This window comes from Schistocerca gregaria, chromosome 1, assembly GCF_023897955.1.
Source record: "Schistocerca gregaria isolate iqSchGreg1 chromosome 1, iqSchGreg1.2, whole genome shotgun sequence".
Classification (NCBI taxonomy): Eukaryota; Metazoa; Arthropoda; class Insecta; order Orthoptera; family Acrididae; genus Schistocerca; species Schistocerca gregaria.
In genome coordinates, this window is record NC_064920.1 from 135,201,203 (window position 1) to 135,216,722 (window position 15,520).

The 15,520-nt window shown below is 46.4% G+C and overlaps 1 pseudogene; it reads left to right on the top strand.

Annotated features, from left to right (window-relative positions):
- The first annotated feature begins 336 nt into the window (after positions 1 to 336).
- Positions 337 to 1,082, top strand: LOC126334601 (14-3-3 protein epsilon-like; annotated as a pseudogene).
- Positions 1,083 to 15,520: the final 14,438 nt, after the last annotated feature.

Sequence of the window (15,520 nt, forward strand, 5' to 3'; positions counted from 1 at the left end):
ACTCTGATTGCGTCTATGAATAAACAAAAATTTTTACATTATGTTAGAGAAATAGGGGGTGGATTCGGTTAGGGCCTGAAGCTGCGTCAGGGCAATGAGCAAGGGCACTGAGGCATTGCCACTCAGTAAAACCCCTCCAAACCAACCAACCAACTTAGAGATGGGATAGTAAATTGCCTAAATGGAAGGGTATGAGAAGTGGAAGCAGATAGATTCTGCATGGGACTCGGTAAGTCTGAGACTGTACAGCAGCGCAGGAAACGCTTATGAAACGTCTTGCCTCCCGGCTGAGGGAGCCTTGTACACCAGTAAGAGCACACGGTGGGGAATTTCGATATGATCAGGTACACAGCCACTTCAGGTCCACGCAACATCTGTGGCCGAATGGAGAGCACAGCCATCTAAGATATCTCTGTAATAATGGTCTGTCTGCACTTTGCGTTATACATCTTAGAAAATCAACCAAGTCGGAAAGACATGATAATGCGTAAAAAGCCAAACTGGCGGAACAGGCTGAAAGACATGACGAGGGCCATGAAGAATGCTGCACCACTACACTTGGTTTTAACTGTCGAAGAACGAAATCTCCAGTCAGTCACCTACATCAGTGTATTTGGGGATCAGCGTGCAAGCGGGAGGATAATAAGTTCTATTGAGGAAGGGGAGGAAAAGAAAGGAGCGGAAAAAAGCTTGAAATGCTTAGAGGATGTAGATCACAGGCGGAGAAAGAATTAAGAGATATACATATATACTCCCACACTCTGCCGCTGGCTAAAAGGCAGCCAATGATATCACAATGACGCAACAACCGCGTACATAGCCCACTACGTTGACTCGGCACTGAATTTCACCGTATTCTGTTTTGAGATTCTGAACTCGCCTGCAAGAGCCTGCACGCTAACAAAAGCCGCATCTCACGATACAGTTGCAAAGTTTGATAGTCGTAGTGGAGAAATATTCAACACTAAATCTTGTTACTTGTGTGAGACAGTCTGATGCTGTGAACATCTGACGTGCAAGGTGACAGTAAAACAGAACGCGAAGAAGGACTGCGAGATGTGGAAGATCAGAACATGTTGTAACTTTTGTGTCATTAATACTTAATTACATCAAAGAAAGGTTTAAAAACACCTTAACTTTGAACACCTTCATTTTGTATTCTGTGCTCGAAACTAAAATCGAATGGCTAAATAATAATAGACACTAGGCAAAACTTAATATAAAGTGATGTTGTGTGCGGAGGTTGTAAGAATCAACTGGGCTACCGGAACGCCCAGAAAATCAAGACGGAGGATGGGGATAAAACTTCAGAGTAGTCATGTGAAACATTTCACTGCTATAATTTTGCGACTAATGCACTGTTACAGAAGACAATATGACTTATTCCTATGTCTATGCGGCAGAAAACCTATTTAGAGACAGGCCAGTCCTATGTGTAAAATTTATATCTATCACAGTATTAATAGGCATGTAAAAAGTAATTTAAAACTAAGAATGTGTAACGGTTTTGTACACAAAATTACTTTCAGGTTATACTTATCAGTGATACCTCACCTATAACTAGAAGTCGGTAGCTCCAGCAAGCAATGTCGTCTTCATAACTCATTGCCACCACAGATTGGTTTTGTGTTCAATTCCTGGTTAACATTACGTAAGTTTAATATTTGGTGTGTACTGACAGTATTGAAGTAATGACCTCCTTTTTACATTTAAACCTGTGTAGCGTAGACTTATCTTGTCTTTAACTCTTTCCCCTCATCTTTGTCAAAACCTGGCAAATCCTGTTGAGTGAAACCTGAAACAATTTTCACTTGGTATTTGGCGGTTTCTACACTAATGACCACTAAAACTGCTATACCAAGAGGAAATGCAGATGATAAACTGGTATTCATAGGGCAAATGTATTATACTAGAACTGACATGTAATTACATTTTCACGCAATTTGGGTGCATAGATCCTGAGAAATCAGTACCCAGAACAACCACCTCTGGCTGTAATCCAGCCTAGATACGCCTGGGCGTTGAGTCAAAGAGAGCTTAGATGGCGTGTACAGGTACAGTTGCCCATGCAGCTACAACACGATACCACAGTTCATCAAGAGTAGAGATTTGGGTATTGTGACGAGCCAGTTGCTCGGCCACTGTTAACTAGACCGTTTTCAGTTGGTGAGAGATCAGGAGAATGTGCTGGCCATTGCAGCAGTCGAACATTTTCTGTATCCAGAAAGGACCGTTCAAAACCTGCAACATGTGGTCGTGCATTATCCTGCTGAAATGGAGGGATCGAATGAAGGGTAGAGCCACGGGTCGTAACTCATGTGAAATGTAATGTCCACTGTTCAAAGTGCCGTCAGTGCGAACAAGAGGTGACCGGGACGTGTAACCAGTGGCACCCGATACCATCACGCCAGATAATACTCCAGTATGGCGATGACTAATACACGCTTCCAATATGCGTTCACCGCGATGTCACCAAACACGGATGCAACCATCATGATGCTGTAAACAAAACATGGATTCATCCGAAAAAATGTTTTGCAATTCGTGCACCCAGGTTCGTCTGTGATGCACCGTCAAGGATAACCGCAGCCATGGTCTTCGAGCAGATAGATCATGCTGCTGGAAACGTCGTCGAACTGTTCGTGCAGAATGTTGTTGTCTTGAAAACGTCCCCATCCGTTGACTCAGGGATCGAGACATGGCTGCACCATTCGTTACAGCTATGCGAATAAGTTTTCTGACACTTCGAGTGCTTGTGAAACGAGGCCGTTGGGATCCAGCACGGCGTTCCGTATTACCCTCCTGAACCCAACGTTTCGATATTCTGCTAACAGCCATTACATCTCGGCCAACGCGAGAAGCAACGTCGCGATACAATAAACCGCAATCGCGATAGGCTACAATCCGACCTTCATCAAAGTCGGAAACCTGATGGTACGCATCATAACAAGGTTTCACCAGGTAACGCCGGTCAACTGCTGTTTGTGTATGAGAAATCGGTTGGAAACTTTCCTCATGTCAGCACGTTGTAGGTGTCGCCACCGGCGCCAACCTTGTGTGAATGCTCTGAAAAAATAAGCATTTGCATATCATAGCACCTTCTTCCTGTCGGTTAAATTACGCGTCTGTAGCACGCCATCTTCGTGGTGTAGCAATTTTAATGACCGGTAGTGTATAAAGGATATCTTCTGAAAAGAGGGCGAATGCCCTATAGTAATACAAGAAGCACAAAGACTTTCTTTTTAAATTCAGTATTTAACACCCAATATGTAATACATCAGCTAGATAAAGATAAGGAAAAATGCAATTAAAAAAGTAAACAGGAACTCATTTAATCCTTTTTGCTGTAGAGTTGTGATATTTTTATTATCCTGATGGAAGCTCTTATGATAACAACATTTGTGAATAGTACTGTGACTTCCTACCTACATTACAGTCTTGCCTCAGAGAGATGCTCACAGCCAAAGCTGGCTGTAAGTCATACGAGTGCCACAGTGGGCAGTGATAACATCTGTAACAATGGAGTTGATTTTGTTCTAATGTCTTCAGTTTTTAGTTTTCTCCTGTGCTTCAGGAAGTCGTATTCAGCATTTCATCCTAAACTGTCAGATTTCTATTTTTCATGAGTGTTAGGTTGATTAGTTGGTTGGTTAGTTTGAAGGGACCAGACTGCGACGGTCATTGGTCCCTTTTTCCAGAACTGCAAACACCCACACAGAATAAAAACGAACAACGGAAGTGACGACAGACGACACAGGACAAGAAAGACAGAGAGTGGCAGGTGCTGGCCGACCACAGAGAAAAAACGGGAAAAGCCAACCACCGAAAGACACATTAAAACTCAGTCTAAAGCCGTAAACAAAAGGCCAGACTCAACACAAAAAACACAAACATTTAGATTAACTGATAGAAGCCCTCTGCCATAATAAAACGCAAAACTAAGCCTCCCATGGCAGTGTCATTTGTTAAAAGGGCAGGGAGCGTGTCAGACAGTGCGAACGACTGCCTGAGCACAGATAAAAGTGGACAGTCCAATAAAATGTGGACCACAGCCAAAACGGATCCGCAGCGACATAAAGGTGGGTCCTCACGTCGCAATCAGTGGCCGTGCGTTATCCGTGTATGCCCGATGCGCAGCCGGCAGAGGACAACAGACTCCTTGCGATGGACCCCCAAGGAGGAGCGCCACACACTGGTATCCTCCTTGAAGGACTGAAGTTTGTTCGGTGAAGGCAGGCGGCGCAATTCAGCGTCCCCAAGTTCGATAACTTTGCGGCATAACACAGCTCGCAAATCAGTCTCCGGGAAGGCAATGTCCAAAGTCGGTTCACTGGTGGCCTGTTTGGCCAGGTGGTCAACAAGTTCATTGCCAGGGATGCCCACACGACCAGGGGTCCACACAAAGACCACAGAGCGGCCACATCGGGCAAGAGTATGGAGAAACTTCTGGACAGCCATCACCAGAAGACAGCAAGGGAAGCACTGGTCGATAGCTCGTAAACTGCTCACACAGTCGCTACAGATAACGAATCACTCATCTGAACAGGAGCGGATATACTCTCGGGCAACAAAGATGGTGACCAGCACAGCAGTGAAAACGCTGCAGCATAACCGACAAGACCAGTAACCATCTAACCGTCAGTATAAACAACACCAGAGTCCCGATACATGGCAAGCACTGATAGAAAGCGGCGGCAGAAGGTCACCTGCTTCTGCTGAGTCAGTACCTGTGCAACAGCTATCCATTGCGTCCGAGGGACTGGCGACATCTAGGTCCTCAGCAGACGCTAGAATCTCCACCTCATCTTCGGACGCAGAGTTGGAAGGTTGCGCTGGGACAGCTGCCACCGCAATTTCAGGATGTTTGGGAGACTTTTTCTTGAACTACTTTGAGCGTTGTGCCTTCGGTGGTTCTGGCTGGGAGGGCCTCACTGGTTCAGTCTCAGGGACGGACGACGACCATGAGGCCCTACAACCAGCGACCGGTGGCTGCTTCAGAAAATTCCAGGTGTCCGCTTTGACACTGGGCAAAGCCTGCGATGGGCCCCCTTCCTAGCTACAGTAGCCAAAGAAGTCTCGCACTTCTCCAGCTGGGAGGTGGAAACTATTGTCCCCGATGATTCGGATGGTGTTGCTCATGAAGTAGATGGAGCAGGAGAAATAGAGAGTGAAGTGCCCCCACAAGAAAGGGGTCCGGTGGATTCTGATGTAGCTGAGAGCCAACTGTATGTGACGACACGGGAGATGATAGAACCTTTGTTGCAGCATTGGCATACGTTGATAACATTGGCACAGGATGTAGCCACTCATAATTCCACCTAGCCTCGGTGTAGGTCAGGCGGTCCATGGTCTTATATTCCATTATCTTCCGTTCTTTCTGGAATATCCTCCAGTCCGGCGAGCAGGGGGGGAATGTTGTTAACACAGATAGGAGGTGGGGAACATGGAGTATTGGGATGCAGAGAACGTCCACAATCACGACACATGATGCCGTAAGTACAGCGGGATGAGTGGTTTTACATCATAGTGGTAAACCATCACCTTCACCTTTTTGGGTAAGACATCACCCTCAATGGCCAAGATGAAGGCACTGGGGGCCACCAGATTATCCCTGGACCCCGATGGATGCGCTGGATGGAGTGAACATCTCGCCCTTCTAGGATGGCGCGCAGTACATCGTCAGACTGCAGAAGAAGATCCCTATGAAATGTAATACCCAGGACCATGTTTAACCTCTTACGGGGCGTGATCGTAACGGCAACATTCCTCAACTTATCGCATGTGAGCAACCTCTGGGCAGAGGATGCTGTTTTGATTATAACTGACTCAGAGCGTATTTTGGACAAGCCCTCCACCTCACTGAAACTGTCCTCTAAATGCTCCACAAAAATCTGGGGCTTGGTCGACATAAATGATTCACCTCGAAAACATATGAGGTACCGGGGTGAATAATTTCCACTGCCTTCTTTAGCCATACGTTCCTCCCATTGAGTGGCCAGAGAGGGAAATGATCTTGGTTCGTATCTCTTGCACTTGAGGTTAGTCCTAGATCACTTAGAGACTGCTAGTAAAGGCCCACAAGGGAGAGATGATGTACCACACTTCACTGCACGTCATCCGACCTGATACCACGCACTCCGACCCGGGGCTCTCCCCATGGGCGCCACCAATCCACAGCAAAGACCACCTACCAGGATGGCCTTTGCCGGGAGTCCCAATGCCCCAGAGGGATAGGCATCTACTCCTTGGCAAACGTGGGAAGGTATCAGCTCAGGCATGAGCAGTGTAATCCCTGTGTAGTCATGGGACTACCACCCAGAGGGTACATGACGACCCCACCACAACGTACTGGCTACTGTGCTGAATGGCGGGTGTCGAATATTCACCTATATAGGGAGCAAAGATGGAAGTGCACAATGGAGGGAATGTATGTAACATGGAACACACTGAAGCTGATTTGGCTGGAAGCTAGGCGTATGTCCAACTTCATGATAATAACGAGTGTGCCAGATCTTGGGGCAAGATGGATACAGAATGCACCACGTAAGGGGTCATTCCCCAAATTGTACGCATGGATCATCATCATCATCATCATCATCATCATCATCATCTAAGACTGATTATGCCTTTCAGCGTTTAGCCTGGAGCATAGCCCCATAATAAAATTCCTCCATGATCCCCTATTCAGTGTTAACATTGGTGCTTCTTCTGATGTTAAACCAATTACTTCAAAATCATTCTTAACCGCATCCAGGTACATTCTCCTTTGTCTGCCCCGACTCCTCCTACCCTCTACTGCTGAACCCATGAGTATCTTGGGTAACCTTGCTTCTCCCATGCATGTGACATGGCCCCACCATCTAAATCTGTTCGCCCTGACTGCTACATCTATAGAGTTCACTCCCAGTTTTTCTTTGATTTCCTCATTGTAGACACCCTCCTACCATTGTTCCAATCTACTAGTACTTGCTATCATCCTAGCTACTTACATATCCGTAACCTCAACCTTGTTGATAAGGCAACCTGAATCCACCCAGCTTTCGCTCCCATACAACAAAGTTGATCGAAAGATTGAACGGTGCACAGATAACTTAGTGTTGGTACTGACTTCCTTCTTGCAGAATCGTATATATAGAGTAGATCGTAGCTGAGCGCTCACTGCATTAGCTTTGCTACACCTCGCTTCCAGTTCTTTCAGTATGTTGGCATCCTACGAGAATATGCATCCTAAGTGCTTGAAACCGTCCACCTGTTCTAATTTTGTTCCTCCTATTTCGCACTGAATCCGCTTATATTTCATTCCCACTGACATTACTTTCGTTTTGGAGATGTAATCTTCATACCATAGTCCTTACATTTCTGATCTAGCTCTGAAATACTACTTTGCAAACTTTCACTCGAATCTGCCATCACAACTAAGTCATCAGCACACTGCTTATTTTGTGTTCACGTATCTTAATCTCACCCCGAAAGTCTGTTGTTTTCAACATATGATCCATATATAATATGAACAACAGTGGAGACAGGTTGCAGCCTTGTCTTACCCCTGAAACTACTCTGAACCATGAACTCAATTTACCGTCGACTCTAACTGCTGCCTGACTATCCATGTAAAGACCTTTGATTGCTTGCAAAAGTTTGCCTCCTATTCCATAATCTCTTAGAACAGACATTAACTTCCTCCTAGGAACCCGGTCATATGCCTTTTCTAGATCTATAAAGCATAAATACAATTCCCTGTGCCACTCATAACACTTCTCCATTATTTGCTGTAAGCTAAAGATCTGGTCCTGACAACCTCTAAGAGGCCTAAACCCACACTGATTTTCATCCAATTGGTCCTCAACTGATACTCGCACTTTCCCTTCAACAATACCTGAGAACAATTTACCCACAACGCTGATTAAAGATATACCTCTGTAGTTGTTACAATCTTTTCTCTTTCCATATTTAAAGATTGATGTGATTACTGCTTTTGTCCAGTCTGATGGAACCTGTCCCAACTCCCAGGCCATTTCAATTATCCTGTGTAGCCATTTAAGACCTGACATTTAAGACCTACTTTATTGCACTGCAATCTCTTGACCATTTTCTCCACTTCCTCAAATGTGATGCTATTTCCATCATCATTCCTATCCCATTCTACCTCGAAATCTGAAACATTACTGATCGTATTTTCACCTACATTGAGCAACTCTTCAAAATATTCCCTCCATCTGTCCAAGGTATCCACAGGATTCACCAGTAGTTTTCCTGTCCTGTCCAAAATACTTGTCATTTCCTTCTTACCTCCCTTTCGAACACTGCTAATTACACTCCAGAATGGTTTTCCAGCAGCTTGACCCATAGTCTCCAACCTGTTTCCAAAGTCTTCCCAAGATTTCTTCTTGGATGCTGCAATTATGTAGTTGGCTTTGTTTCTTTCTTCGAAATAACTTCCTCTGTCTACCTGAGTTCTAGTATGTAGCGATTTTTGATATGCCTTCTTTTTCCTTTTACAGGCTGCCTTGACTGTGTCATTCCACCAAGCTGTTTGCTTCCTCCTACTTTTACACACTACTGTTCCAAGACATTCTTTAGCCACTTCTAGTACTGTGTCCCTGTACCTTGTCCATTCCTTTTCCAATGACTGTAATTGACTACATTCAACTGACTGATACCTTTCTGAGATCGCTGTTATGTACTTGTGCCTGATTTCCTTATCCTGAAGTTTCTCCACTCTTATTCTACTACATATGGACCTGACCTCCTGCACTTTTGGCCTCACAATCCCAGTTTCACTGCAGATTAAATAATGATCAGTGTCATCAAAGACTCCCTTGAAAATATGTGTGTCCCTCACAGCCTTCCTGAAATCCTGATCTGTTATTATATAGTCAATGACAGATCTGGTTCCCCTGCCTTCCCAAGTATACCAGTGAATGTTCTTATGTTTAAAAAAGGAGTTTGGGATTACTAAGCCCATACTGGCACAGAAATCCAAGAGTTTTTTCCCGTTCCTGTTGGCCTCCATATCCTCTCCAAATTTACCCATAATCTTTTCATACCCTTCTGTTCGATTTCCAATCCTGGCGTTAAAATCACCCATGAGCAGAACACTGTCCTTGTCCTTTGCTTTAACAAGTACATCACTGAGTGCCTCATAAAAACTACCCATCTTCTCTTGATCTGTCCCTTCACATGGCGAATATACTGACACAACCCTAATTTTCTTGCTAGACACTGTCAAATCTATCCACACCAGTCGTTCGTTTACATACCTTATTGTAACTACGCTGGGTTCCATTTCTTTCCTGATGTAAAGCCCTATAACCCATTGTGCTATTCCTGCTTTGACTCCTTACAGGTAGAACTTGTATTCTCCCACTTCCTCTTCTTTCTCACCCCTTACCCGAATGTCACTAACAGCTAAAACGTTCAGCCCCATCTTACTTGCAACCTCTGCCAGCTCTACCTTCTTCCCAGAGTAGCCCCAATTGATATTAATAGCTCCCCATCTCATTACCATTTGTTTGCCAAGTCGTATCTTAGGAGTCCCTGGTACGTCAGTTAATGGTGGGACTGTGTCACCTCCAAAGGTCCAAGGCATTTTGCTCTGATTGTTGCCAGCATCAAATTTGAAGTACCAGGGAAGCAGGTTGCTTGCTTTACTTGCCCCGAGTCCCATTGGGTTTTACCCCTAACGGTTGAGGGACTAACCGTTGGATTTGGTAGTCTTTGCCGTATGAGCTCAAAGGTGACCACACCTCAGGATATGTCCGAGATGCCCAGCCTTATTCCAAAGTTACTGGTATCCCGACTGCCAGGACCACTTAGTTAGCCACTCATGCGTTGCCCGTGGTTCATGAACTAGGACATGACTACAGGAACCCACACCATGAACCACGGTGGTACATACTAACAGAAAAATTTGAAATGTAGTGGTCAAACCCCTTAGGGGACAATCGCATATAGGCCGAAACGTTTGAGACTCCTTTTAGTCTCCTCTTACGTTAGGTTGGAATATTGCAGGCCTATTCTTACCCCTGAACCGGTAGGGGGCCTATTTTATGTTGGCGCCGCTATCCTCCTGGTTATTTTGGCTTTGCGATTTGGTTTTGTTGAATAATTATCTCATCCTTTTGGCATTTTTTTGTTCCCCTCTGTTGTTTGACCTCCATTACTGAATTTTTAAACCGTAGTGTGAACCATTTGCGGAAGAGCACCTTACCTAGTGTCTCTGGCATATGCTCTCCTAGTTCCATTTTTCCTTCATGTCGTTGTCTCATGTTAGGGTACATAGCCAGCATGGTAGCCAGCCTGTGTGGTGGAGTCGCCAAGTACCCTTTTGGTTGAGCCACCTGAAAACACAGGGATCAAACTTCTGATACCTGAGATGTGACCTCCCTCATGTAAGCCTAGAAGTGGTTGCTTGTCATCCTTAAGCATCAAAACTCCTGGCAATGGCCGCCGTGCCAGATAGCCCTTGCTGTGACTGGGTCTTGCCCATGGGGAGAGCCCCTGATCGAAGTGGGTGGTATGAGGGCGGTCGCTTTGCAAATAAAACGCATGTGGGCCCAGAATTCTGGCCGTCCTTCTACGACCATCTCTTTGAATGGAAATGATTCTTTTAGTGCTGCTTCTTCTGCTGCTTCGGCCCTCCCCTCCATGGCTATCCCCTGGGAGGAGGGTCAGGCTTGTTGGCTAGGGTCGAAACCTTTCCCCTGTTATCTGGTTTGCACCAGGACTGATGGGGATATTTTCATGAATAACAAACGTTTATTTTTTGTGTGGAAATTATTGAAGACAAGTTTGGCGAAGTGGAATCTCTGAGCAACATGCGGTCGGGGTCATTGATCAAAACTGCTTTAGCTGCCCAGTCTGCAGCCCTTCGTGCCTTTGACCATCTCGGCACAATTCCTGTGTCAGACTGGGGAACTTATGGACAATCTAGAGTGGCGGGGTTTTCACTTTGTTTGGCTTGTTCAGAAGGGCCAAAAGGTCAATCGCATTTTCCTTGAAGGGGTACCCTCTCAGAGAAGATAAAGATTATAGTTTACCAATGGGACGTGAGTCCATACATCCCACCACCTATGAGATGTTTTAAGTGCTTGCATTTTGGACACGTCTTCCTACTGTTTGCAGACCCCTCTCTGTGGTGACTGTGGACGTCTACTCCACAATGGAAGTTCCTGTATTCTCCCTCCTGTGTGGTAATTGCCATGGCAATCATTCTCCATTTATTGTCTCGCTTATAAGGAGGAAAAGAAGGTACAGGAGTGTAAGTCCCTTGATCTTCTAACCTACACTGAGGCTTGTAAGAAGTATGCACATCTTCATCCTGTGTCAATGTCGTCTAGCTAAGCTTTAGTTACACCTTCATCCCTTCCTCGTCCTTCCTTACCCCAGCCCCAAACCCCTCTTCTCCCCCATGCCTATGTTAGCCAGCCTCCCCCCCCCCGCCCCCAGCTGGAGAAGTGTCCCACTTCTTCCACATCTGCTGGTCAAGGCTGCCCCTCCCAGGACCTACCTTCCTGGCACCTTCCAGATGATGATGATGATGATGATGATGATGATTAGTGTTTTAGGGCGCACAAAAACAAGGTTATCAGTGCCCTTTCCCAAAAGATCAATTCAGAGCCGATCTTTGCGAGAAGTGGTAATGTTCAAATTGCAAGATTGGACACAGCAAATCAAAACAGGTAGATAAAACTAGAAATAAAAGAGCATCACAAAACAGGTAAAAATAAGTAACGGCGGCTGAGTGACCACTTACAGAAAACGGGTGACCAAACCACTGTACAGCACATTAAGACCTCAATCCCAATATTTTGGGAAGAAGTCCAGGCATCACACAAAAGCATAAAACTCTAGGGACACTCGCCTCATTATTAGTTAAAAGAGAGGGCAGGTCTGGTGGGAAACTGAAATCTTCCCTCAAACCCGCATAGAAAACACACTCAGTTAAAATATGTCGTATCGACAGCTGTGTCCCACATGTCTGACACGTTGGCGGCTTCTCACGACGTAACAGGAAACCATGTGTCAAAGGACAATGTCCTATTCTAAGCCGTGTAAGGGCTACTTCCTCAGCTCGTCGTTGTCGGAGGGAGGTGAGCCACGGTCGGGCAGAATCCTTCACCGCTCGCAAGTTATTGTCCCTCACGTCAAGCCACTGACCCTCTCACCAATGCATGACCTTTCGAGTCACGAAAGAAGTTATTGCCCGCAGTGGGACGGAACAGCGAGCAGGAGGTGTGATGGAGCAAGCCTCCTTGGCAGCAGCATCTGCAAGTTCATTTCCAGGAATACCTATGTGCTCTGGAACCCAGCAGAAAATTACAACCTTACCCTGCTGTTGCAAGAGAAGGAGTGCGTCCTGCACTTCTTGCACCACCCGATCTGCCAGGTACATCTTTTCAAGAGCGTGTAGAGCACTTTGGGAATCGGAGCAGATGATGAATTTCGTGCCACGGTGTCGGCGCATATGCTCTAATGCTTGCAAAATGGCGAACAGTTCTGCATAGTAAAATGAGAACTGCTCTGGGAGCCCTATCCTATGGACAGTATCGGGAAACACAGCAGAGCATCCCATAAAATCCCCCTGTTTAGACCCATCCGTGTAAAAAGCAATAAAATCTGAATGGCGTTCTAAAATCTCAGTAAGTTTAATTTTAAAAAGGTAGTCCGGGGTACAATACTTCTCGTAAGGAGCCAGATCAAGAAGTAATCTTGGCCTTTTGTAGTAGCCAGGGAAATTCCCTACTCCATCCCTGGCGGAGGACCTTAATGCCCTCCAGGTGTACTGACTCGAGACTCATTTGCACGGATGCCAAACGGCTTTGTTGCCTTCGGACGGCGGCGGAAGAGATGTTCCAGTGTCGGCTGGAAAAAGGTGTTGCACGCCAATGAAAGAGGAGTGGACTTGGCCCTGTACGCGTGACGTACCATGAGGAGAAGACGTCGAATGGACAGTGGAGGCTCGCCCGCCTCTACACATAGACTAGCAACTGGACTCGTGCGATAAGCCCCCGTTGAAAGCCTAATACCCTCATGGTGAATCACATCCAACATTTTGAGGTAGGAAGGTCGTGCAGTGCCATAAGCTTGACATCCGTATTCGCACAAAGACCTTATAAAGTTGGAGCAGACGTGCCCTGTCGGCGCCCCAGGATCACGCAATTAAGGACGTTTAAAGGCTTGTAACAGCGGACTTTTAGATCCTTTAAGTGTGGCAACCATGTAAGCTTCTCATCAAAAAGAAGCCCGAGATATTTCACTTTTCCCATAAAGGGGAGAACAGTGTCTCCTAGTTTTAAAACAGGGAGATTAAAAAGAGAACGGGAACGGTTAAAATCTACTAAACAGTCTTCTCCAAAGAGAATTTAAAGCCTGTGGTCTCAGACCATTCCTCCAATCGCACGAGCGTCAGCTGTAATTGGCGTGTAGCAGTTTTAAGGGAGGAAGACGTACAGAAAATGGAGAAATCGTCCACAAACAAGGAGAATTGTACGGGCCGTCGTACCATGGACGCAATACTACTGATTGCAATTGCGAAAGCTGTCACACTGAGGACACTGCCTTGCCGACAGGACATTCCCAATCTTATACGTAAAATACCTGTCAGACAAAAAGGATCTGATGATTGTGGGTAAACGCCCACGGAAACCCCACTCATAAAGCTGCCGAAAAATGTTATGCCACCTGGTAGTATCGTACGCCTTCTCCACGCCGAAGAAAATCCCGAGAAGGTGTTGCTTACGTAGGAAAGCATCTTGTATCGCTGTTTCGAGTAGGATCAGGTTATCTAGGGTGGAGTGATACCTCCTAAACCCACACTGGCAGCGGGTATATAAGGATCTGGATTCGAGAACCCACTCCAGTCGCCTATTGACCATACGCTCAAATGTCTTTCCTACACAGCTCGTGAGACTAATGCTACGATAGCTACTGGGTTTGGTCCGATCCTTCGCTGGTTTTAAAAGTGGAATTAAAATCGATTCTTTCCACGAACTAGGAAAGTCAAAAAAATGGTTCAAATGGCTCTGAGCACTATGGGACTCAACTGCTGTGGTCATCAGTCCCTTAGAGCTACTTAAACCTAACTAACCTAAGGACATCACACACATTCATGCCCGAGGCAGGATTCGAACCTGCGACCGTAGCAGTCGCACGGCTCCCGACTGCGCGCCTAGAACCGCGAGACCACCGCGGCCGGCGTAGGAAAGTCACCTGTCTTCCAAATTTAATTAAAAAGGAGGACTTCCTTTGACCGCAGATCCAACTGCTGCAGCATGCTATACGATATCTGGTCTGGACCAGGCGCAGTATCCCGAGATACTGACAGTGCAGAGTCAAACTCCCACAAAGAGGAAGGCTGGTTGTATACCTCAGTGTTGTTTGAACGGAAATCAAAACCAGCCCTCTCCTGTGTACCCCGATAGCGAAGAAATTCTGGGTCCTGTTGTTGTTGTTGTTGTTGTTGTTGTTGGGATGTTTAAAGGGGACTAAACAGCTAAGGTCATCAGTCCCCAATTCCAAAAACCGGCGAAACAAAATTTACGGAACAGGTAAAACCCCAAGGGGGGAGGAGACACCCCTCCCCCCAGTCACTGAAAGAACACCAATGTGGCAGCGAACACTAGAGACAAGAAGAGTACAGACGAACAATGGACAGAAAGAAACGGAAGAAAAGAAGAGGGTCGGAGACTGGTTGACTGACCATGGGAACAAAAATTGGGAAAGAGTCAACCATCCGAATACACACATTAAAATCTGCGACCAATGAGACACTCGAGGACAAGATACACAGAAAGGGAAAGGGACAGGTCCCCCCTAAATGGAACCATAAAAAGGACTACCACGGATAAAATTTAAAACGTCGTCAGCCATGGAGGCATCGTCGCATAAACCCAAAGGCAACGTGCCCGGGAGATTAAAAGTCTGCCGGAGGGTGTGCAGGCGGGGACACTCTAACAAAATATGGGCGACCGTCAACCGGGACCCACCCCGACACAGGGGGGGATCCTCCTGACGCAAAAGATGTCAGTGCGTCAGGTAGGTATGGTCGATGCGGAGTCGACACAGGATGACAGAGTCCCTGCGAGAAGCCCGCAGGGAGGACTGCCACACATCGGTCGTCTCCCTAACAGCCCGCAGTTTATTCGGAGAAGTCAGGATACGCCACTCGTCACGCCACATCTGAAGCACCTTACGGCGCAACGCCAGCTGCAAATCACGAGCCGGGAGGCCGATCGCCAAAGTGGGGGCGTCGACCGCCCCTTTGGCCAGCCTGTCGACACGTTCATTCCCCGGGATGCCAACGTGACCTGGCGTCCAAACAAAGACCACCGAACGACCAGAGCGGGTAATGGCAAAAACAGACTCCTGAATAAAGGATACCAGAGGAGAAGAGGTATAGCAGCGGTCGATAGCCTGGAGGCTGCTCAGGGAGTCACTGCAGATGACGATGGACGTACCTGAGCAGGAACGCATATGCTCAAGAGCGTGCAATATGGCCACCAGCTCTGCAGTAAAAATA